The sequence below is a fragment of the Bubalus bubalis genome, chromosome 7 (assembly GCF_019923935.1).
Source record: "Bubalus bubalis isolate 160015118507 breed Murrah chromosome 7, NDDB_SH_1, whole genome shotgun sequence".
In the NCBI taxonomy this organism is placed as follows: Eukaryota; Metazoa; Chordata; class Mammalia; order Artiodactyla; family Bovidae; genus Bubalus; species Bubalus bubalis.
The window spans coordinates 32978653-33003058 of NC_059163.1; the positions used below are offsets into that span (position 1 = coordinate 32978653).

The window sequence follows — 24406 nt, forward strand, 5'->3', positions numbered from 1 at the left end:
TTCTTGCCTGGAGAATCCCAGGGACAGAGGAGCCTGGTGGGCTGCTGTCTATGGGTTCGCACAGAGTCGGACACGACTGAAGTGACTCAGCAGCAACAGCAACAACATGGTTTTAATCAGATATTCAGGAAAATAAATTTTGCTCCTCTAAATCTTAAATAGAAAACTTTGAGAAATATGGAATTATTCCTGTATAGAAAATAACATATTTTTAAACTAGAAAGGATCAAGGATCACAAGACAAAATAATTCAAAAACAGTTCCAGGAAAATAAGTATTCACCAGGAGCTTTATTTAGTTAGAAGTGAAGTACTCAAAAGGTGACCAGATCTCTGCTGCAGAAAGCTCTGGGTTACCTCTCCCACTGTGGGGCAGGTGTTCCCTGGGTCCCAGGTGATGATGATTGTCCCTCATGGCAGTTACACATAGCACATCCTACTGTGACATCAATTATAGGATTTCAGGACAAAGGGTGCTGTATGTAAAAAAACCGAGCAATGCCATGTGCTGAGTCATTCAGTTGTGTCCAGACTCTTTGCTACCCCATGGACTCTAGCCCACCAGGCTCCTCTGTCCATGGGAATTCTTCAGGCAGGAGTACTAGAGTGGGTTACCTTTCCCTCCTCCAGGAGATCTTCCCAACCCAGGGATCGAACCCAGGTCTCCTGAATTGTAGGTGGATTCTTTACCATCTGAGCCACCAGGGAAAGCCAAATCCAGCAATACAGTCACTCAAATAAGTAACTACACAAGTGTACCTCTGGGATACAAACGCAAGTCATAGGACTGTTTCATAGAACTTCTAAACAATAAAACCAGACTCCTCAGTATCAGTGACTAGTAATATAGACAGAGAGTTTTGGAAATTTTTAAAAATTTTAAGGTAAAGAATAAGGAATAAGAATGGTAGACATAAACTGATTAAAATTATATTTTTTCATAGTGCTAATAGGGAAAAGAAATATTAATGACTAATTAAAATAATTCTCAAAGGAGGGTCTCAAATAAATAAATGATTTAGTAGAACAATAATAAAAAAGAATTAAAGGTGAGTTGAATCCTGCATTGTAACTTCTTTCCAAGAATCTATATTAGTAACAAACAACATGATTGATGAAGAACCTGAATATAATATTGTTTAACAGTATCTCCTTGTCAGCTCTGTGTACTGGCTTTATTTCATTTCCTGCTTATACACAAACACATTTGCACAAATATACATAATAGAAGAAATTGACCTCATATCACCCATTTCCTTCCCAAGGAACTCAAGGATGATTTACGTTAAAAACAGCCATTATGGATTCTAATATGGAGTTTCCTCGATAAATTTTAACTTCTTTAGTGTTAAATACTTATTAGCACACTAACCAATGTCCAAAGTGTGAAGGCAGCATGTTCAAGAGACATGGCTTTGTAGGGGGGAGATTGGAGGGGGGGGGTGTTGGAGGGGTTAGGGAGGGAAATCACTCTATAAACTAGCTATATAGCACATTGTAGGAATAGTGCACATTTTCTAATATAATGCCTGTCTACATATGTGGCTTAGTAATTCCTCTTCTAGGTGTGTATCCAAAAGAATTGAATCTAGGACCCCAGTGAGATATTTGCACACCACTTACATAAAAGCTCTATTCACAGGAGCTAAGAGGTTGAAGCAACAAGAGTGTACATCAACAGATAAAGCAATAAACTAAATATCATATACACAAACAATGAAATATTATTCACCCATAAAGGGAAATTCTGACACATGTCACAACATGAATGAATGTTATGCTAAGTGAAATAACCCAGTCAGAAAAAGACAAATACTATACAATTCACCTTATAAGAAATACCCAGTCTAGTCACATTTGTAGAAACTTAGAGTAGAAAGAGAGGCTTCCTGGGTGGCTCAGACAGTGAAGAATCTTCCTGCAATGAGGGAAACCTAGATTCAATCCCTGGGTTTGTAAGATCCCCAGAAGAAGGGAATGGATACCCACTTCAGGATTCTTTTTTTTTTTTTTTTTTTTATTATAAGAATTGACATTTATTAGGTGCTTGCTATTTGATGTTTTAATGCTTTATATTACTTAAGCCACCTAATCCATACAGTAATCCTAATAATGGAGTTATAGATTTGGACATGACTCAGCTGGTAAGTTACAGATTTACTGAAGAATTCCATCTGATTTTCTCTCTTTAGTTGCTTGTAGAAATTCATTCAATAATGTTTGCTACACTACTGCTCTTTTGTGATGGAACAAAATTTTTCATAGGAAATGGAAAAGTTTGTGCAGAGCTCAGGAGAAGATAGTATTGTGGTGTTTTCTTTGGGGTCAATGGTCAGGAACATGTCAGAAGAAAGTGCCAATGTGATTGCATCAGCCCTTGCCCAGATTCCACAAAAGGTACACACAGTAACTTAATACTGGACACCTATTTAATGTCTGTTAAACTATAAAAGATGTGACTTTAGACATTTTCTACCAGAAAGGTGAAATATTATAATAGTTACCACTTATCTCAGATATATATATATATATATATATATATATATATATATATATAAACCAAATATAAATGACAGGCTAGTTATATCATTACAAAGAGTGTCTTTGATCCATAATACTTTTAGATTAACATTGTAATAAAAAAGAATGATATTTGAAGAAACAGTGTGAATTTTGGAATTATAATGGTAACATGGGCAGGAAAATAAACCACTGTATTCTGCTGTGTCACTTGTTCTTTTTCCTTGAAGAGCTTCTTTTAAAAAAAAAAAATCAATTGAAGGATAATTGCTTTACAGAATTTTATGGTGTTCTGTCATACATCAACAAGAATCAGCCATAGGTACACCTATGTCCCCTCCCTCCCAGACCTCTCTCCCATGGCCCTCCCTACCCTCCCCTTCAGCCTGTCACAGAGCTCCTGTTTGAGTTCCCTGAGTCATACAGCAAATTCCCATTGGCTATCTGTTTTACACAGGATATTGTTAAGTTTCTATGTTACTCTCTCCATATATTTCCCCTTCTCCCTCCTCTCCTCCCACCTTCTCCATAGGTGTGTTCTCTATGTCTGTTTCTCCATTGCTGCCCTGAAAATAAATTCATCAGTGCCATCTCTCAGATTCCATATATATGTGTCAGTATATGATATTTGTATTTCTCTCTCTAACTTACTTCACTCTGTATAATGGGCTCTAGTTTCATCCACCTCATTAGAACAGATTCAAATGTATTCCTTTTTATGGCTAAGTAGTGTTACATTGTATAAATGTGTGCCATTTGCTTCAAGGAATCTTCTGATTTCTTATTTCTTCAGTAACCTCTTTGTTATTTAGTAATGTATTTTTTAATCTCCACGAGTTGGTGTTTTTTGCTTTTTTTCCCCCCCTGTAGTTGATATCTAGTCTCATAGCATTGTGGTCAGAGAAGATACTTGATACAATTTCAACTTTCTTAAATTTACTGAGGCTTGATTTGTGGCCCAAGATGTGGTCTATCCTGGAGAATGCTCCATGTGCACTTGAGAAGAAACTGTATTCTTCTGCATTTGGATGGAAAGTCCTGAAGATATCAATTAGGTCCATTTGGTTTAATGTTTCATTTAAGCTTTGTGTTTCCTTATTGATTCTCTGTTTTGATGATCTATCCATTGGTGAAAGTGAGATGTTAAAGTCCCCTACTATTATTCTGTTGCTGTAGATTTCTCCTCTTATGCCTGTTAGTGTTTGCCTTATGTATTGAGGTGCTCTTACGTTGAGTGCATAGACATTTATAATTGTTATGTCTTCCTGGATTGATCCTTTGATCATTATGTAGTGTCTTTCTTTGTCTCTTATGATATTCTTTATTTTAAAGTCTATTTTGTCTAATCATTGGAAAGAGAATAATCACTGAAATGGTAATAGAAGGATTAAGAAGCATTGAGAGCAGTTAAAATAGGGAACCATGAATGTTATGGATACTCATCTTCCCACTTTTCTTTCTTTCAGTGTGTGAACTCCTCTGATGTTTTAAACTCTTCAAAGAGCATTTATTTTCAGTAAACTATCTTGATATTTTATTGCTGTTTAGTCCTCAAGTTGTGTCTTTGACTCTTTGCCAAACTGTGGACAGCAACATGCCAGGCTTTCCTGTCCTTTACTATCTCCTGAAATTTGCTAAAATTCCTGTCCATTGCATCAATGATGCTATCCAACCATCTCATCTTCTGTTGCCCCTTTCTTCTCCTGCCCTCAATCTTTCCCAGCGTCAGGGTCTTTTTCAGTGAATCAATTCTTTTAATCAGGAGGCCAAAGTATTGGAACTTCAGCATCAGTCCTTCCAATGAATATTCAGTGTTGATTTCCTATAGGATTGATTGGTTTGATCTCCTTGCTGTCCAAGGAGCTCTCAAGACTCTTCTCCAGAACCACAATTCAAAAGCATCAATTCTTTGGTACTCAGGCTTCATTATGGTCCAACTCTCACATCCATACATGATTACTGGAAAAATCATAGCTTTGACTATACATACCTTTGTTGGCAAAGTGATGTCTCTGCTTTATAATACACTCCTAGGTTTCTCATAGCTTTTCTTCCAAGGAGCAAGTGTCTTTTAATTTCATGGCTATAGTAACATACCACAGTTGTTTTGGAGCCCAAGGGGGGAAAAGAAACCTGCCACTGCTTCCTCTTTTTCTCCTATTTTCCATGAATTGATGGAACCAGATCTCATGATCTTAGTTTTTTAAAAGGTGAGTTTTAAGCCAGCTTTTTCCACTCTTCTCTTTCACCTTCATCAAGAGCCTTTTTAGTTTCTCTTTACATTATGCCATTAGAGTGTTTCTTCCAGGATCATCTGCATATCTGAGGCTGGTGATATTTAGAAATATCAACAACCTCAGATATGCAAATAATACCACTTTAATGGCAGAAGGCAAAGAGAAGCTAAAGAGCATCTTGATGAAAGAGAAAGAGGAGAGTGAAAAAGCTGGCTTAAAACTCAGCATTCAAAAATCTAAGATCATGGTATCTGGTCCCATCACTTAATGGCAAATAGAAGGCGGGCAGGGGGGAAGTAGAAACAATGACAGAGTTTCTTTTCTTCAGCTCCAAAATCAATACGGATGGTGACTGCAGACATGAAATTAAAAGATGCTTATTTGTTGGAAAAAAGCTATGACAAACCTACACTGTGTATTAAAATCTGAGACATCACTTTGCAGACAAAGCTTTGTGTAATCAAAGCTATGGCTTTTCCAGTAGTCACGTATGGATGTGAGAGTTGGACCACACATAAGAAGGCTGAGCAGCAAAGAGTTGATACTTTTGAATTGTGGTGCTGAGAAGACTCTTGACAGTCTTTTGGACAGCAAGGAGATCAAATCAGTCAATTCTAAATGAAAGCAACCCTGAATATTCAGGGACCTGAAGCTGAAGCTCCAATACTTTAGCCACTTGATGCCAAGAGCTGACTCATTGGGAAAAAAAAAAAAAAACAACCTGATACTGGGACCTTTTGGGAGAAATGTGGTAAAGAATCCGCCTGCTAAGGCAGGAGACCCAAGAGACACCAATTTGATCCCTGGGTCCGGAAGATTGCCAGGAGAAGGAAATGGAAACCCACTCTGGTATTCTTGCCTAGAAAATTCCATGGACGAGGAGCTTTGTGGGCTATAGTCCATGGGGTCACAAACAGTCGGACGCGACTGAGTGACTGAGCACACACACACACACTGATGCTGGAAAAGATTGAGGGCAGGAGAAGGGCACGACAGAGGATGAAATTGTTGGATGGCATCACCAACTCAATGGATGTGAGTTTGAGCAAATTCCAGAAGATACGGAAGGACAGGGAAGCCAACCGTGCTGCAGCTCACAGTGTTACAAAGATGCGGACACAACTTAGTGACTGCTGCTGCTGCTGCTGCTAAGTCGCTTCAGTCGTGTCCGACTCTGTGCAACCCCAGAGATGGAAGCCCACCAGGCTCCCCCGTCCCTGGGATTCTCCAGGCAAGAACACTGGAGTGGGTTGCCATTTCCTTCTCCAACGCATGAAAGTGAAAAGTGAAAGTGAAGTCGCTCAGTCCTGTCCTACTCTTAGCGACCTCATGGACTGCAGCCTACCAGGCTCCTCCATCCATGGGATTTTCCAGGCAAGAGTACTGGAATGGGGTGCCATTGCCTTCACTGAACTTAATGACTGGACAACAACAATAATGAAATATAACCTACAAAAATCCTGATTTGTTATATTATACACCTAAAACTAACGCATGATTGTAAATCAACTACACTTAAAGATTGATAGATCAATAGATAGATAGATAGAGGATAGATAGATATACTTATGTTACAAACCGAAGGGCTTTTAAACCATGGCCTCTGGGTCATATCTTGGCGGCAGCCATTTGTGGTTCTACTGGTGAGGTTAAATGTATATAACACAAAATTTGCTCTTTTAACCAGTATAAATTATATAGTTCAGTTAATAAGTTTACATGATATGCAACTATCACCTCTAGTTAGATCAAGAGTATTTTCATCTCCCAAAAGAAACTATATACCCATTAGATAGTTACTTCCCATTCACTCATTCCTCAGCCCTAGCAAATTGCCATCTACATCCTTCTGCACGTATTAAGGCAGCAGAATGTTGAGAAATTTCAAAACACTTTGAATCTCCCATTTCTTAAATGCTAACATGACATATTTTATGGAGAAGCTCTTACATGAAGTAAGAATAACTAGTGAAATTATGCTTTAAAACAACTAAAGTGTCTAGAAATTCACTTAAGCATCAAAACAAACAGCTGACTCAAAAAAATGGTCAGAAGATCTGAATAGACACTTCTCCAAAGAAGACATACAGATGGCCAACAGGCATATGAAAAGATGCTCAACATTGCTAGTTATTAGAGAAATGCAAATTAAAACCACAGTGAGATATCACCTCACACTCATCACTATCATCAAAAAAATTCACAAATAACAAATGCTGGAGAGGGTATAGAAAGAAGGGAATCCTGCTACACTGTTGATAGGAATGTAAATTACTACAGCCACTATGGAAAACAGTATGGAGATTCCTTAAAGAACTAAAAAGAGACTTACCATATGACTCTTCAATCCCACTCCTGGGTATATATCCAAAGAAAAACATGATCCAAAAAAAATGCATGCACCCCCAATGTTCACTGCAGCACTGTTTACAATAGTCAAGACATGGAAGCAACCTAAATGTCCATCAACAGAGGAATAGATAAAAAAGACGTATATATATTCAATGGAATATACTCAGCCATTAAAAAGAAAATGATGTGATTTGCAGCAACATTAATGGACACAGAGAAAGTCATACTGAGTGAAGTAAGTCAGACCAAGAAGGAGAAATATCATATGGCATCTCTTATATGTGCAATCTAAAAAAAAATTATACAAATGAACTTACAAAATAGAAAAAGACTAACAGAAAATGAACTTATGGTTGCTGAGGGAAGGAGATAGTTAGGGAGTTTGGGAAGGTCATGTACACATTGGTATATTCAGAGTGAATAACTGACAAGGACCTATTGGATAGCACATGGAACTCTACTCAATGTTATGTGGCAACCTAGATGGGATGGGGATTTGGGGGAGGAAGGATACATGTATATGTATGGCTGAGTCCTTTAGCTGTTCATCTGAAACTACCACAACATTGTTAATGGCTATACCCCCAATACAAAATAAAAAGTTTAAAGTTTGAAAAAAAGAACCAATAATAATACTACATCTAGAGATTTTCCTGAAGATACAGTAAATAAAGACACATTTATTCCAGAAGAGTATACTAACAGTAAAATCAACTGAAAGCCTATGCCATTTAAACCTTAAACTGCTCCCTCTTTCACTGTCCTTAATCAGAAAAATAGATTCCACTCTAAGTAGGTTCAGAAAGAACACAGAGCTCTCACTCCTCACAGTTCCTTTGACTGCTATGGTATCTTCTTCTAAAGGGTCAAGTCACTTGAATTTCTCACACACACACCTCTCAGCTGTGTCTTACAGAGGCAAAGTTCCAGACAAGTGTGGTCAACAAGGTTCTCCCATCTTCCACCCAGCCAGACTCATAGGGCAAAGGTTCCCTTTAGACAAAACATATTGAGAATACTGAATCCCAAATAGTCATTTCCCCAGCTCTTTCATATAATGGAGGTTCCAGGACAAAAGAGGCAGACTAAAAATAGATACTACTGTTTACATCTAAAAGAAGGATGTCACAGAGAGGTGTGCCACTGTGCATATCCCCAGTTCTGAAGTCAATGTTCAGGGAGTTTGACCAGAGGGGGGACATAAAACATAAAACTCAGAGCTCCAAGCTATTCTCAAGACACTCACTTTATTTGAATCAGACTGTGGGAAGGAAGGTCAAGCCTATGACTGACCACAAGTTATGAAAGATTTGTTGGTTAAACAGTTAAGAGGAAGCTAATTGTTTCATGACGGATACAAGCTAAACCATTGGCAAGCTAGTTTATCAGAGAAAAACAAAGAAAGACACAGCTAAGAAGAGTCTTCTGAGATCACAACAGACTTCAAACATTGACTTCCAAAAACATCCTTGCAAATGAAAATGAACTTCTGGAAGTCAGATTCTGGAGCAATTTATGCTTCCAAGATACTAACATAACCTATTGCACAATCAGTCAACAGTTGATGAAAGTTAACAGTAAGAAAAGAGACAGTCAAAAGGAGGCCCCTACTAAAACTACTGTTAGCCCAGGGAATGTGAATATGCCCAAGGCTGCACCCTCCAAATAGCCCCCAACAGAGGCTTCACACTGTAGGGGAAAGAGACTTCACTAAAATAGTCCATTTAGTTATTGAACAAATAATAGTAATAACTAATGGAACTGGAAAAGACCAGTATCCAGAGTTGCTATACTCATTATCTAAATGTCAGAGCTTAACAAAAATTTCACAGTACATAGAAACAGGGAAATGTAACCTACATGGGGAAAAAAAGCAATAGCAACTGCCTCTGAGAGGGACTAATAGTTCTAACAGGTAAAAACTTCATACTAGCTATCACAAACTGTGTTCAATGACCCAAAGGGGATTATCAAAAAAAAAAAAAAAAAAAAAGCCAAATAAATAAAACGAGAAGCTAAATATATATGTATGTATAAATATATGCATACACATATATAAATGATCATAAGAGAATATTATGAATCATTATATTCTAAAAAACTGGGGAACTTAGAAGGAATAGATAAATTTCTAAAAACATACAATGCATCTTCTGTAAAACAAGCTTAAAGAAGTAAAGAAAGGTATAAAAACAATGTCCCATCGACAGAGTCTATAAGTAAGAGATATAAATCATATTTTTCAAAAGTACCAAATGAAAATTTGAGTTGAAAATTACAATAATTGAAAAAATTCACCAGAGGTAGTCAGTAGCAGATTTGAAGCAGCGGATGAAAAAGCCAGCCAAGTTAAGATAGAGCAGTAAGATAATATAATCAAAAGAACAGAGATAAAAATGTATAGAAAAGTGAAAAGAAAGATAGCAAATTGTGGAATACAATTAAACACACTAACATATGCAAAATAGGGGTGCCATAAGAAAAATGAGTAAAACAAAATATTCAAAAATATAATGCTGGAAAATATCCTAAATATGATGGCAAATACTAATCTATACAGCCCAGTATTTCAATCAGTTCAAAGTAGGATAAACATAGGAGAGCCATACATCAACACTAGTAAAATGTTGAAAGCTAAAGGCAGAAAATCTTAAGGCACCAAGAGAAAATATTACATCCATACAAATGAACTGCAATAAGATATTACTTATATTTCATCAGAAAGGATGGAAGCTCTATGGCAATGGGATGACATATTCAAAGTGCTGAAAGACAAAACTGTCAGTCAAAAATTCTATGTCAACAAAGCTATCTTTCAAAAATGAGGACAAAATATAGATAGTCTTCTGCCCCTCATGCCTTCCCCTCCTCTCCTCCAGCCAAAAAATAAAAAAGACTTCATTGCTGGGAAATCTGCCTTACAGGAAAACTGGAGAAGTTCTTCAGCCTGAGGTGGTAAAACCAGCCTGCAGTTCTAATCCACATGATAAACCAAAGAGCACTGGTAAAGATAAGTAACTTTGTAAGACAGTACAAGTACATATTTTTTCTCTTTCTTCTCTTAACAAGTACAAAAAATAAGCATGTAAGTCATCTACATAGTTGTATTGTTAGACATATGACATATAGTTAATATATTTGTCAAAAGCAAGATAAAGTAGGTGGTGGTAACAAGCTGTGTTAAAGAAAGGAATGATGCTATATGATAACATGAATACATGGAAGCAAAAAGAAAATAAGAATAGGTAACTAAAAAGGTATCATAACCACTGAAATAATATATACTTATTCTCATTTTTGCCTCATTTTGCCTTAAAAAAAGGACAAAATTATGTAAATACTAGTATACAATACATACACTATTATGTAATTACATGTATGAATATAGCATGTATAACAATGACAGCACAAAAGTTTGCAATAGAATAGAGCTTTTAGGAATATTTTTTCTGTATTGAACAGGAATTAAGTTAGTATAAAACTAACAAAATTCTGATAATTTATCATGTATATATAATAAACCATAGAACAATACAAAAATAATTTAAAATCATTAAATGAATTGAGATGTTGTGCTAGTAAGTATTCATTTGATGCAAAAGAAAGACATCAAAAAAAAAAACTTAAGCAAATAAAATGACATGCAGATAAAAGTAAAATGATAGATATAAATCCAACAGTAGCAATATTAACACCAAATGTAAATAAATTAAAAATTCAATCAAAAGACATAAAGTAAAGGTTATAATAAAAATATTCAACTATGTTACTTAAAGATACAGTATAAATTCAAAGATACAAATAGGTGGAAATAAAAGAATAGAGTAAGATATATATCATATGAACAGCAACCATAAAAATACTGGAATGACTATATTAATATCAGCCACATAAACTTTAAAACCAAAAATGTTGCTATAGATGAAAAGACACATTTTATTATAAAAGTGTGAATCTCTCAGTGTGAAGATATGTCAGTTATAAAGATACATGTACCTAACATCAAGACCAAAACACATGAATCAAAAGCAGGTGGAAATTAAAGGAGAAACAATCCGACATTAATACTGGAACACTTTACTCACTTACATTTAATAATGGGTAGAAAACTAGGCAGAAGATCAACAAACGAAACAGAAGAATTCCGTAACACGATAAACCAATTAGATTTTAAGAGACATCTATAGAATACCCCATTCCAAAAAGAGTAAAATACACAATCTACTCAAGTGCACATAAATATTTCCCAAGATACACTATCACTAGTGTGAATTTTTTAAGTCTCAATAAATTTTATAAATTCAAATCACAAGATGAATGGCCTCTGGCCACAATGCAATAACAAAAAAAATTACAAAGAAATTGAGAAATTCACAAATATATGGAAATTAAATAATATTCAAAAAAAGCATCACAAATGAAAGCAAAAGAAAAATTAGAAAATAATTTAAGAAAGAAAATGAAAAACAAAAATTATGAGAATACACTGTTCAGAGGGTCATTTAAACCCTAAACATCTACATTAAAAAATAAATATTTCAAATCAATAGCCTAAATTTATACCTTAAAAAATCAGAGTATGGAGAAAGACAGGTTCCAGTTCAAGATGGTGTTTATGAGCATAAATTGCTACACAGTCTGACCCAGCAAAATTCACACTCTTTTGCAGGAATGTTTTTTGAAGTTGGTGTTATGTCAAAGAATAAATTATGCCAAAGAGTATTCTGCTTGTTTTTGTCTAAGTGTCCAGTCTCACATTTAGATCTTTTTAATTCATTTTGAGTTTATTTTTGTGTATGGTGAGAGAGTGTTCTTATTTCATTTTTTTCATATGTAGCTGTCTGGTTTTTCCAGCACCACTTATTGAAGAGACTGTCTTTTCTCCATTGTATATTCTTGCCTCCTTTGTCATAGGTTAGATGAACATAGGGTACACGAGTTTATTTCTTGACTTTCTAAGAAACAATTCACAGAGATTTTTTTCATTCTTTTCTCTCTGTGTGTGCCTAGTTGTTCAATCCTGTCTGACTCTTTGCAACCCCATGGACTGTAGCCCCCACAGGCTCCTCTGTCCATGGGAATTCTCCAGGCAAGAATACTGGAGTGGATCTCCATGCCCTTCTCCAGGGGATCTTCCTGACCCAGGAATCGAACCGAGGTCTCCTGCATTGCAGGCGGATTCTTTACCAGCTACGCTACCAGGTAGCTTTCTCTCTATCAACTGGATAATATCAAGACATTTGTTTTCAAGTTTGAAGATTCTTTCTTGTGCTTGATTGAGCCTATTGTTGAATTTCAATATCAATTGCATTTTAAATTTCATTTATTTATTTTTCAGTTACAGAATTTCTGTTCAATTGCTTTTATAATTTCTTTTTCACTTATCAGCTACTTGTTTTGTTCAGGCATTGTTTTTCCTGACACCATTGAATTATGTGTGTCCTCTTTAATCTCACTGAACTTTCTGAAAATAATTATTTTGAATTATTTCCTGGTAACTCATAGATTTTCATTTTTGGGGGGTCAGTTACTAAAAAATTATTGTCTTCCTTTGGTAACACAATAATTGTCTCTGCCCAGAGGGAACTGTCACATTTCTAGCCTTTTTGGACTCATTTTATCGGGAAAAGACTTTCACCTGAAGTTGGCTGTGAGAGAAATGAATGAATGAATGAGGTGTCATATCTGTTCCTCAGAGTGCATGGCTGCATAATCTCTGTGTGGTTATCACACAGATCAGTATCTGTGAAGACTGCATGGGTCTTCAGTGACCAAGGCTACAGAGATAGTTCTTGATGGTTGCAGCAGTAACTAGAGCTATTGGGGTCCTTGGCAGTGAAGTCTGCTGGCATCCTACTGCTGGGGATCTCCACCTGTGTCCATGGCACATAGTTGTAACTGAGGAGATCCTTCTTGGCATCAGATACAATGTAGTGGCACTGAGAGTGGCAGTGAAGCAAAGATCCTGAAATTATGTTCATGTGTAACTACTATACTGCCTTGGCCCTGATGTGCAAGAGTACATGCTGGAGCAGTGGTGTCAGAGTCTAAGGTACAAGCATGTGCAGATTTGTAATAGAACTTAGGTGTGTGGCTGGTTTGCTTCAGTGACTTGCAAGGGGAAGGGGTAGGTGCAGCAGTGGTAAAGGGCATGAGGTGACAGGTGGCTTAGGCCCAGGGGACTGAATGCCATAGCAGCCCAGGCTGAGGATAGTGCACCAAAATTCCAAAACTTATGCCAGGGGAAGTCTCAAAGCAGCACGATCCAGCGATGGCATGTTAAAGCCAATGTCAGGACCCAGGGGATGTGGTACAGAAAAGCAATGGTGTGGCCCCAGTAACAGTCGGTCAAACTCTGACTTAGAACCCAACAAGGGGGTTTAGAACAGCCTGGGTAATGGCCAAAGACATGACTGCAAGTACAAGATGAGGTCTACAGCTGTAGCAGCATGGCCCCGGTTACGTGGTGGTGATTTAGTCACCCTGTTGTGTCCGACTCTTGTGACCCCATGGACTACAGCCTGCCAGGCTCCTCTGCCCATGGGATTTCCAAGGCAAGAATAGTGGAAAGGTTTGCCATTTCCTTCTCCAGGGGATCTTCCCAACCCAGGGATTGACCACGTCTCCCACTTTGCAGGTGGATTCTTTTTTTTTTTTTTTTTTTTTTTTTTTTTAAGGTGGATTCTTTACCAACTGAGCTGCCCGGGAAGCCCAACCACAGTTACAGCAGGAAAAGAACCGACTTGGAACCCGGGGGCAGGGTGCAGTTCAGCAGCTCCTCTCACATAGACCACAAGGCTTGTGGCATCCCAAACAGAGAAAGCCAGGCACAGGACTGACAGGGCCCCAAGAGTCAGGTTCCACCACAGGGACAGTTCCAGCTTCGGGAAAGACACAGCAGCAGAGACTCGGCAGCTCTGTGGCTGAACTCAGAGCTGGATAAGACTGTGGAAGTCCTCAGTAACAAAGGCTGTAAACACCTATGATAGTGAGGCTTGCTGGTATTTTCTGACACTATTCTTCCCCATGGAGGGAACTTACTCTGACAGAATCTCTGCTGGTGCCAAGCTGTCCTGAACTCTGTGTGCTCAGTAGCTCAGTCATGTCCAACTTGGTGCAACCCCATGGACTATAGCCCACAGGGCTCCTCTGCCCATGGAATTTTCCAGTCAAAATACTGGAGGGTTCAGGATGGGGAACACATGTATACCTGTGGCGGATTCATTTTGATATTTGGCAAAACTAATACAATTTTGTAAAGTTTAAAAAAAAAAAATACTGGAGTGATTTGTCATTTTCTACTCCAGGGGATCTTCCCAAACAGGGATTGAACCCATATCTCTTGCATCTCCTGCATTGGCAGGTGGGTTCTTTATACCACTGAGCCACCTGAAAGTGAAAGTAGCTCAGTCATGTCCAACTGTTTGCGACCCCATGTACTATGCAGTCCATGAAATTCTCCAGGCTAGAAAACCTTATTCTGGCCGTTTCCTTCTCCCAGGGAACTTCGCAACTCAGAGATTGAACCCAGGTCTCTCACACTGCAGGTGGATTCTTTACTGAGCCACCTAGGAAGTCCCAATACTACACTTGATCTTAGCCAAAAGACCCAGAATCTCTGAACTGGAGGATGGGGTAATGCAGGTAAAATCAGCCCCATGTTTTCTATATGACCATTCTCAGTTTTCAATCGTGCCAGGTTTCTGTTGCTTTTTCATTATAGTCCAGAGCTTTCCCAACATATTGTTCACTGTTGGACATGACTGAGTGACTTCACTTCACTATTTATAGTTTTTGCTATTTCTCTGTGGGAAATACAAGTGTTGAAACCTTCAATCTGTCTATCTTGCTGTGTGTGTGCATGCTTCACTCATGTTTGACTCTTTGCAACCCTACGGACTGTAACCCATCTATCTTATTGATGTCACCTTAGCTCTTTAACTCTGCTTGAAGGAGACTGCAGACATTCACTTGCTACAGTTTTCAGGCTAGTCTTATCTCTTGCATAACATAGTGGATTTGCATGTGTAAACTCGTTGACTTTTAGATCAATGACAGTGCTGACAATACTGAACACACTGTATAACCTAGAAGTGTTTTACCCTTTGCCCTTTCACTTGCTTTCCACTGCTGTTGGCAATTAATATAATGTACTTATTTGAGTTGTATTATATTATAAATATATAAAGTCCCATATTATAAATCAGGAATTATAATTTAACTTCCTGATTGATTTCTCCTTTTATATATGCATGAGCACTGGTGAAGGGATGCAGTAATTTTGCAGGAGCAAAATGTCTATGAAGTGGCTCTCATTTCTGGTACTGCAACAGATGACTTGCTACTTTAGCTCTACAAGTTGTGGAAAGGAGCTGGTGTGGCCAATGGAATACAGTCATTGAATGAATATGAAAACAGTTCTGGACGAACTTGTCCAGAGGGGTCATGAGGTGACTGTTCTGACACCTCCAACTTCCATTCTTGTTGATCCCAATGAATCACCTCCTATTAAATACAAGACTTTTCCTTTGGCAAGAGGAGACTGGCAGGTTGCAGTCTATGGAGTCCCAAAGATTGAGACATGACTGAGTAACTAAGCACAGCACACAGCACATTGTAAGAATTTTATCAAGCATGTGGCCAGCACGTGGACATATCTGGCAAAAGATTTGTTTTGGACACATTTTTCGTTAGTAAGAAGTTTATACTGGGAATTTTTTGATGTTTTTTAAGGATCTCTGTAAAGATGTTGTTTCTAACAAGTGACTGAGGACAAAACACAGGAATCAGGTTTGATGTTGTTCTTGCAGATGCCGTTGGATCCTGTGGTGAGCTGCTCACTGAGATACCTAAAGTACTTTTATTTGTACAATCCCTGCTTCTCATCCAGTGATTCAATGAAAAAATTAATGGAAAACTTCCATTCTTACCATCTTATGTACCTGTTATGTTGTCTGAATTAAGTCATCATATGACATTCAGGGAGAGGGTCAAAAACATATGTACTTTATTTTGATTTTTGGTTCCAAATGTTTAATGAGAACACATGGAGTAAGTTTTACAGTGAAATACTAGGTAAGTCATGTTTTTAGTTGGTAGCATGAAATCTTATTTTTTCTAGTTCATTTGAAGGTGAATTCACATAAAGTCACAGGAATTTGTCTCCTCTAAGTAAAATGAGGAAATTAAAATATAAAATGATTCAGCAAACTCATAAATATTATGGAAACTTTTATGGAATACTGGAAATAGAACCCTGTGTTCCGTTACTGGCATAGAACACTCCAGGAACTCATAAACCACAATTTGAAGGATTAAGACTTCTCCAAAAAATTATATATCTACCTTACTAAACCTTCTTTTTTAATTTAGAAAGCGTCACTAGAAACCTCGTAAAATTTTTGATTAATGAAGACATGTATATTGAAGAGTTACACAGATATTTGTAGAAATAGTATCTAGGTAGCACTTAGAAACTGTTCCTACTTGTTTGTTCCTACTTGTAGCTCAGTTTTCTTATTGTATTACACTATATTATATATTATGGGCTCCCAAGGTGGTACTAGTGGTAAAGAACCTTAATGAAGGAGACTTAAGGGACATGAATTCAATCCTTAGGTCAGGAAGATCCCTTGGAGGAGGGCATGACAGGGTTCAGCAAACATAAATATTATGGAAAAATTTATGGAATATTGAAAGTAGAACTCTGTGTTCCATTACTAGTATAGAACATTCCAGGAAGCCATAAACCACAATTTGAAGGATTAAGACTTCTGTAAGCAATTATACATCTGCCTTACTAAACTTCAGTATCTACCTTACTAATACTCCAGTATTCTTGCCTAGAGAATCCCATGGACAGAGGAGTCTAGAGAATGACTAGTCCACAGGCTCACAGAGAGTCAGACATGACACAAGCGATTTAGCATGCATGCATGCATATTGCATATGATACATGAACATACGTATTTGCTTTATCAAAAAACAGACACTTTGAAACATCTTTTGCCAAAACATTCCAAGCCTTTTCCCAAAAATTATCTAATATACGCATGTGAAAAGATAGTCATTTCATCAAAGATTTGTTTTTGTTTTTCCTTTCAGGAAGACCCCCTACAACATTTGAGATAATGGGGAAAGCTGAAATATGACTCATCATGGCACTTATTGGAATTTAGAATTTCCTCTCTCAGTGCTATGAAATTTTGAATTTATTGGAGGCCTCCTCTGCAAACCTGCCAAATCACTGCCTTTCTGGATTTATTTCTCCACTGATCTCCAGTAGCATATTGGGCACCTACAAACCTGGAGAGATCATCTTTCAGTGTCCTATCTTTTTGCCTTTTCATACTGTTCATGGGGTTCTCGAGGCAGGAATACTGAAGTGATTTGCCATTCCATTATCCAGTGGGCCACATTTTGTCCGACCTCTCCACCATGATCCGTCTGTCTTGGGTGGTCCTACACAGTATGGCTCATAGTTTCATTGAATTAGACAAGTAATAAAGTATTACTTAGCTTTTAGAAGAAAATTCTGACACACCACACAACAGAGATGATTTTTACTCTAAATGAATTAAGCTAGTCCAGAAAGACAAGTACTAGAGAAGACCAGAGTATCCAGCCTAGTCAAATTTGTAGAAACATAAAGCAGAGTGATGGCTGCCAGAGGCTGAGGAAAGAGGAAAATGTAGTTTCTTAATGACATAGACTTCAATTTTTGCCAGATGAAAAAGTTCTGGTGATTGGTTTCACTATATGAATACACTTAACACTACTGAACCATACCTTTAGGAATGATTAAGAAAGCCTTTGACTGTGTGGATCACAATAAACTGTGGAAAATTCTGAAAGAGATGGGAATACCAGACCACCTGACCTGCCTCTTGAGAAATCTGTATGCAGGTCAGGAAGCAACAGTTAGAACTGGACATGGAACAACAGACTGGTTCCAAATAGGAAAAGGAGTATGTCAAGGCTGTATATTGTCACCCTGCTTATTTAACTTATATGCAGAGTACATCATGAGAAATGCTGGTCTGGAAGAAGCACAAGCTGGAATCAAGATTGCCAGGAGAAATCTCAATAACCTCAGATATGCAGATGACACCACCCTTATGGCAGAAAGTGAGGAGGAACTAAAAAGCCTCTTGATAAAAGTGAAAGAGGAGAGTGAAAAATTTGGCTTAAAGCTCAACATTCAGAAAACGAAGATCATGGCATCTGGCCCATCATTTCATGGCAAATAGATGGGGAAACAGTGGAAACAGTGTCAGACGTTATTTTTCTGGGCTCCAAAATCACTGCAGATGGTGACTGCAGCCATGAAATTAAAAGACGCTTAGCCCTTGGAAGGAAAGTTATGACCAACCTAGATAGCATATTCAAAAGCAGAGACATTACTTTACCAACAAAGGTCTGTCTAGTCAAGGCTATGGTTTTTCCTGTGGTCATGTATGGATGTGAGAGTTGGACTGTGAAGAAGGCTGAGTGCGGAAGAATTAATGCCTTTGAACTGTGTTGTTGGAGAAGACTCCTGAGAGTCCCTTGGACTGCAAGGAGGTCCAAACAGTCCATTCTGAAGGAGATCAGCCCTGGGATTTCTTTGGAAGGACTGATGCTAAAGCTGAAACTCCAGGACTTTGGCCACCTCATGCAAAGAGTTGACTCATTGGAAAAGACTGATGCTGGGTGGGATTGGGGGCAGGAGGAGACGGGGATGACAGAGGATGAGATGGCTGGATGGCATCACTGACTCAATGGACATGAGTCTGAGTGAACTCCGGAAGTTGGTGATGGACAGGGAGGCCTGGCGTGCTGCGATTCATGGGGTCGCAAAGAGTCGAACATGACTGAGCGACTGAACTGAACTGAACTGAAGATGGCAATATCTTTTAAAAAGCTACTATTCTAATAATTGCAGAATACATCCAACTTTCTCTCTTTAGGTGTTTGGAGCAATCTTTTCAATATGTTATCTCTGCTGTTGCTCCTTTGTGATGAACTGTCTTGCTGATCTTGTTTGTAACGCCAGTTTTCTCGCCATTCATATAGCTCACACTGTTCACTGAACCCAGGGGAGGCAAGGCACAAGCTAAGAGCCTGGAAGGAGACTCAAGGAGCCCTAGTAACTGCAGACAGGTTCACTGTCTCCTGACTGGCACAGCAGCCATAAAACAGCTTCTCTCCTAGCTTATGCAGCACCTGTAGCAGCAGTCACAACATAACCATAACCTAGCCATAACATTACCTCATGTAACATAACCATGGGTCATGCCAATGTAGCCCCAGTGCAGCAGCAGCCAGGACTTTCATGGTGAAGCTCCTACAGAGCTACTGCACAAAGCAGTGCATGACCAGTAAGTACCTCCTGATATGCATATGTAGTCCTACATCTGTTACAGATCTCATCTGCTACATAACCATACAAACTCATTGTTTACAGAACATGGGTGAGAGAGCATGAGAGCATGGGGCAAGAGGGCTTGACTGGAGTCATCTTGTTTATTTCCTCACATGAAGCAAATTTTTTTTCCACAGAAGTGAAAGAGTTTGCCCAGAGCTCTGGAGAAAAAAATATTGTGGTGTTTTCTTTGGAGTCAATGGTTATTAACAGAAGAAAAGGCCAATATGATTGCATCAGCTCTTGACCAGATTCCACAAAAGGAAGGTAAAGTAATTTAATAGTGGTAAAATATTTAATGAGTCACTTAAAAAATATAAAAGGTGTGATTACAGACAATTTCTGCAAGAAAGGTAAATTACTATGATAGTTTCAACTTATCACAGATATTTATAAAAACCAAAATATATATGACAAGTGCCACACTGGTGTGAAAACTCACCTAGAGCCAGACTTGAAGTCAAGTGGCCTTAGAAAGCATCACTATGAACAAAGTTAGTGGAGGTGATAGAACTCCAGTTGAGCTATTTCAAATCCTGAAAGATGATGCTGTGAAAGTGCTGCACTCAATATGCCAGCAAATTTGGAAAAGTCAGCAGTAGCCACAGGACTGGAAAAGGTTAGTTTGCATTCCAATCCAAAAGAAAGACAATGCCAAAAAATGCTCAAACTACCACACAATTGCACTCATCTCACACGCTAGTAAAGTAATGCTCAAAATTCTCCAACCCAGGTTTCAGCAAAATGTGAACTGTGAACTTCCAGATGTTCAAGCTGGATTTAGAAAAGGCAGAGGAACAGAGATCAAATTGCCAAATCTGTAGATGATGGAAAAAGCAAGGGAGTTCCAGAAAAACATCTATTTCTGCTTTATTGACTATGCCAAAGCCTTTGACTGTGTGGATCACAATAAACTGCAGAAAATTCTGAAAGAGATGGGAATACCAGACCACCTGACCTGCCACTTGAGAAACCTGTATGCAGGTCAGGAAGCAACAGTTAGAACTGGACATGGAACAACAGACTGGTTCCAAATAGGAAAAGGAGTACATCAGGCTGTATATTGTCACCCTGCTTATTTAACTTATATACAGAGTACATAATGAGAAACGCTGGGCTGGATGAAGCACAAGCTGGAATCAGGATTGCCGGGAGAAATCTCAATAACCTCAGATATGCAGATGACACCACTCTTATGGCAGAAAGTGAGGAGGAACTAAAAAGCCTCTTGATGAAAGTGAAAGTGGAGAGTGAAAAAGTTGGCTTAAAGCTCAACATTCAGAAAACTAAGATTATGGCATCTGGTCCCAACACTTCATGGGAAATAGATGGGGAAACAGTGGAAACAGAGTCAGGCTTTATTTTGGGGGGCTCCAAATTCACTGCAGATGGAGACTGCAGCAATGAAAGTAAAAGACGCTTACTCCTTGGAAGGAAAGTTATGACCAATGTAGATAGCATATTAAAAAGCAGAGCCATTACTTTGCCAACAAAAGTCCAATTAGTCAAGTCTATGGTTTTTCCAGTGGTCATTTATGGATGTGAGAGTTGGATTGTGAAGAAAATTGAGTGCCGAAGAATTGATGCTTTTGAACTGTGGTGTTTTAGAAGACTCTTTAGAGTCCCTTGGTAGGCTATAGTCCATGGGCTCGCTAAGAGTCAGACACGACTGAGCGACTTCACTTTCACTTTTCATTTCATGCATTACAGAAGGAAATGGCAACCCACTCCAGTATTCTTGCCTGGAGAATCCCAGGGACAGAGGAGCCTGTTGGGCTGCCATCTATGGGGTCACACAGAGTCAGACATGACTGACTCGACTAAGCAGCAGCAGCAGCAGCAGCAGAGAGTCCCCTGGACTGCAAGGACATCCTACCAGTCCATCCTAAAGAAGACCAGTCCTGGGTGTTCACTGGAAGGACTGATGATGAAGCTGAAACTCCAATATTTTGGCCACCTCATGCGAATGACTCATTGGAAAAGACCTTAATGCTGGGAGGGATTGGGGGCAGGAGGAGAAGGGGACTACAGAGGATGAGATGGCGGGATGGCATCACCTTCTTGATGCACATGAGTTTGAGTAAACTCCAGCTGTTGGTGATGGACAGGGAGTCCTGGTGTGCTGCGATTCATGGGGTCACGAAGAGCCGGACAAGACTGAGCGACTGAACTGACTGACTGACAGTAGTTTAGAGCATCTTTTATTAACAATACTTTGGATTAACATTATCAAAATGGAAAATATCTAAGAGATCCAGTATGAATTTTGATATTATAATGGGATTGTGGGCAGGAAGATAAACGATCAAATTCCGCTTTGTCATTTGTTCCTTTTCATTGACGGACTCTTGAGGACACAGTAAACATACAAATATTCTCAAGAGTTAAATTTTAACAGTAAGTGCAGTAGCACAAAGGCATTATGCAATAGTGATAAGACTCTGGAAGGCATCATGCAGACTGTACTTGCCAGATAATCCTGGCCCCTTTCATTTCCCCTAAATTTTAAAGTAGCCCTATCAGTGTGCTTTGCACTGTGCTATTCAGAGAAAGAATGGTCAGGGCTCCCCAAGAGACCTCCAGATCCCATCCAGGCACAGTGACTTAGAGACAGAGAAACATCAGCCTTCCTGGTGACTTGGTCCTGACAAAGTCTGAATCAGGAAGATCAAAGAGAAGACAAGGTCCTGCCCTTAAGTAAACTCTGTGCATGGTAAGGTCTGGACCTTGATGGACTCTGCTTCTAACCTGTCACATTGCTCCTCCTGATTGAGGAGGGAGAGGGACTGTAAGAAGGAATCAAGCATAAGGAAAGTGGCATGGAAAAGATTCAGCAGCCTCTTTATCCATAAAATAGAGTGGTACCTTATTTTCTAATACATAAAATTCCCCTGGGGTCTTTGGATATTTTGAACTACTTTTATAATTTGTTTTCTGATATTGTAATCTTCTCCTAATGAACTATGCTGTTTCTTTGCTAGTAGAGTTACTTTACATTCCCAGAGCAAATAGAGGTTAAACACTAAAAATTATAACCCAGTGTATGAGAATTGATTGGGAATTCCAAAATCCGTACCTTACTTTTGTGCTGGGCATAGAAACTACAGATTGCCACTGTCACTCCTTTGTGGTTCATTGTTAATGTGTTCGTGGTCAGCTGAATCAATTTTATTATCAGAAAGTTGGAACTTTTACAACAGCCTTACTAATACTTTTAAATTACAAAAAAAAAAAAAGTCTTCTTTTATAAATGTAAACATCATTTGTCTATGCCATCATGTGTGAATGGTCATGATTATATTCCATAGTTGATTGAATACAGTAATAAGTATGTAAAATGTGAGTATTCCTACTGATGTCAGAGCATTAGTAGTTATCGTTGCTTAAGATCACACATCCTTTCTTCCTTACATGCCATATGGAAGACGTTTAACTAGTTACCTTTCAATCTCTTGAATTCTAATGCTATAACTTTAAACTCATTGAATAAGGTATTTTTGTTATCCTAACAGGGTCTATGGAGACATGATGACAAAAAGCCAGACACCTTAGGACCCAATACTCGTCTGTATAACTGAATTCCCCCAGAATGACCTTCTTGGTAAATATTGGCAGACAAATCCTAAAAACATGATTAACAGCTGAGCAGAGTGATAGTACTTCAATAGGAAATAAACTTATCAAGTGTTTATTATTAAGACATTCAGAAAGAAAACTTTACTTCTGTGTTTTTACTCCCAACTCTAGAGGGGAGAAGGAAAACATATCATAGTTGGCACTGTATTATACATGGTCATATCCCTTATGGCCAAAATTAAAATGTCTTCATTTTGCCTGTAATTGTTTCTAACAGTGAATAGTTTAATGGGTTATTGTTCTACCTCTGAATGCTTGCCTTACACCTATTGGTTCTCCTGTGTAGGAGTATTCTAAATACTACTGATAAATAACTGCTCCTTATTTATTACCAGTGACTCTCCATCTTCTACAGAAATAAAATCCACAATCATTTCCATGAATAGGTAGCATATTTCTTAATAAAATGAAGATTCTCTTTTCTTTGGTTCCACAGTCACTACCATTACCCTTTGTGTGATCTTGACACCATCCTTATCAGATTAAATGACGTCCTTAATCTTTTAGAGAATGTATTTCTGAATGCCCCTTTTTATGCATATGTGGTTTCTTCTACCCAGGGTGTTCTTTAAGTTGTTCATCTGCCAATCTTTAATTTACTTGTGAAGTCCAAGTGACAAAGCACTTCTTTCATGAAGTCTTCACTTATCTCTCCAGCAGACAGGAGTTTCTGGCTGTGTATTCTGAAAGCAATTTAAATGCAGTTTCCTGTGTGTAACCATCTGTTATCTTAAAACATTGATTTTTACAGTGCCTTATAATGCCCATTTCTCATTTTATTCTGAATTATAATTAATAATTTTACTGAAAGTCACTCAACGCTAGGTCATCCAAAAACCAAAGGTTTTATAACTCATGGTGGAACCAGCGGCACTTAAGAGGCCAACTGCCATGAGATCCCTATGGTGGGCTTTCCTATGTTTGCTGATCAACCTGATAACATTGCCTGATGGACCACAGCACACCAGGCTTCCCTGTCCTTCACCATCTCCCAGAGTTTGCTCAAATTCATGTCCATTGAGCCAGTGATGCTATCCAACCATCTCATCCTCTGTCGTCTCCTTCTGCTTTAACTCCCCACTGTCATCAGTAGGCAGATCGTTCAGACAAAAAAATCAATATGGCAATAGTGATCATAAATTATACAATTGACCAAACTTAATTGATATCTTTAGTATTAATACATTACACTAAAAAAATCAGAACACACATCTTCAGTCCTTGCAAACTGCAGGATTTCTGCTGCTTTTTAATGTTAG

The 24406-nt window shown here is 38.3% G+C and overlaps 1 pseudogene; it reads left to right on the forward strand.

Moving 5' to 3' along the window:
* LOC112586115 overlaps nucleotides 1-24218 on the forward strand; it is a 35312-nt pseudogene extending 11094 nt beyond the window's left edge.
* The last annotated feature ends 188 nt before the right edge of the window (nucleotides 24219-24406 follow it).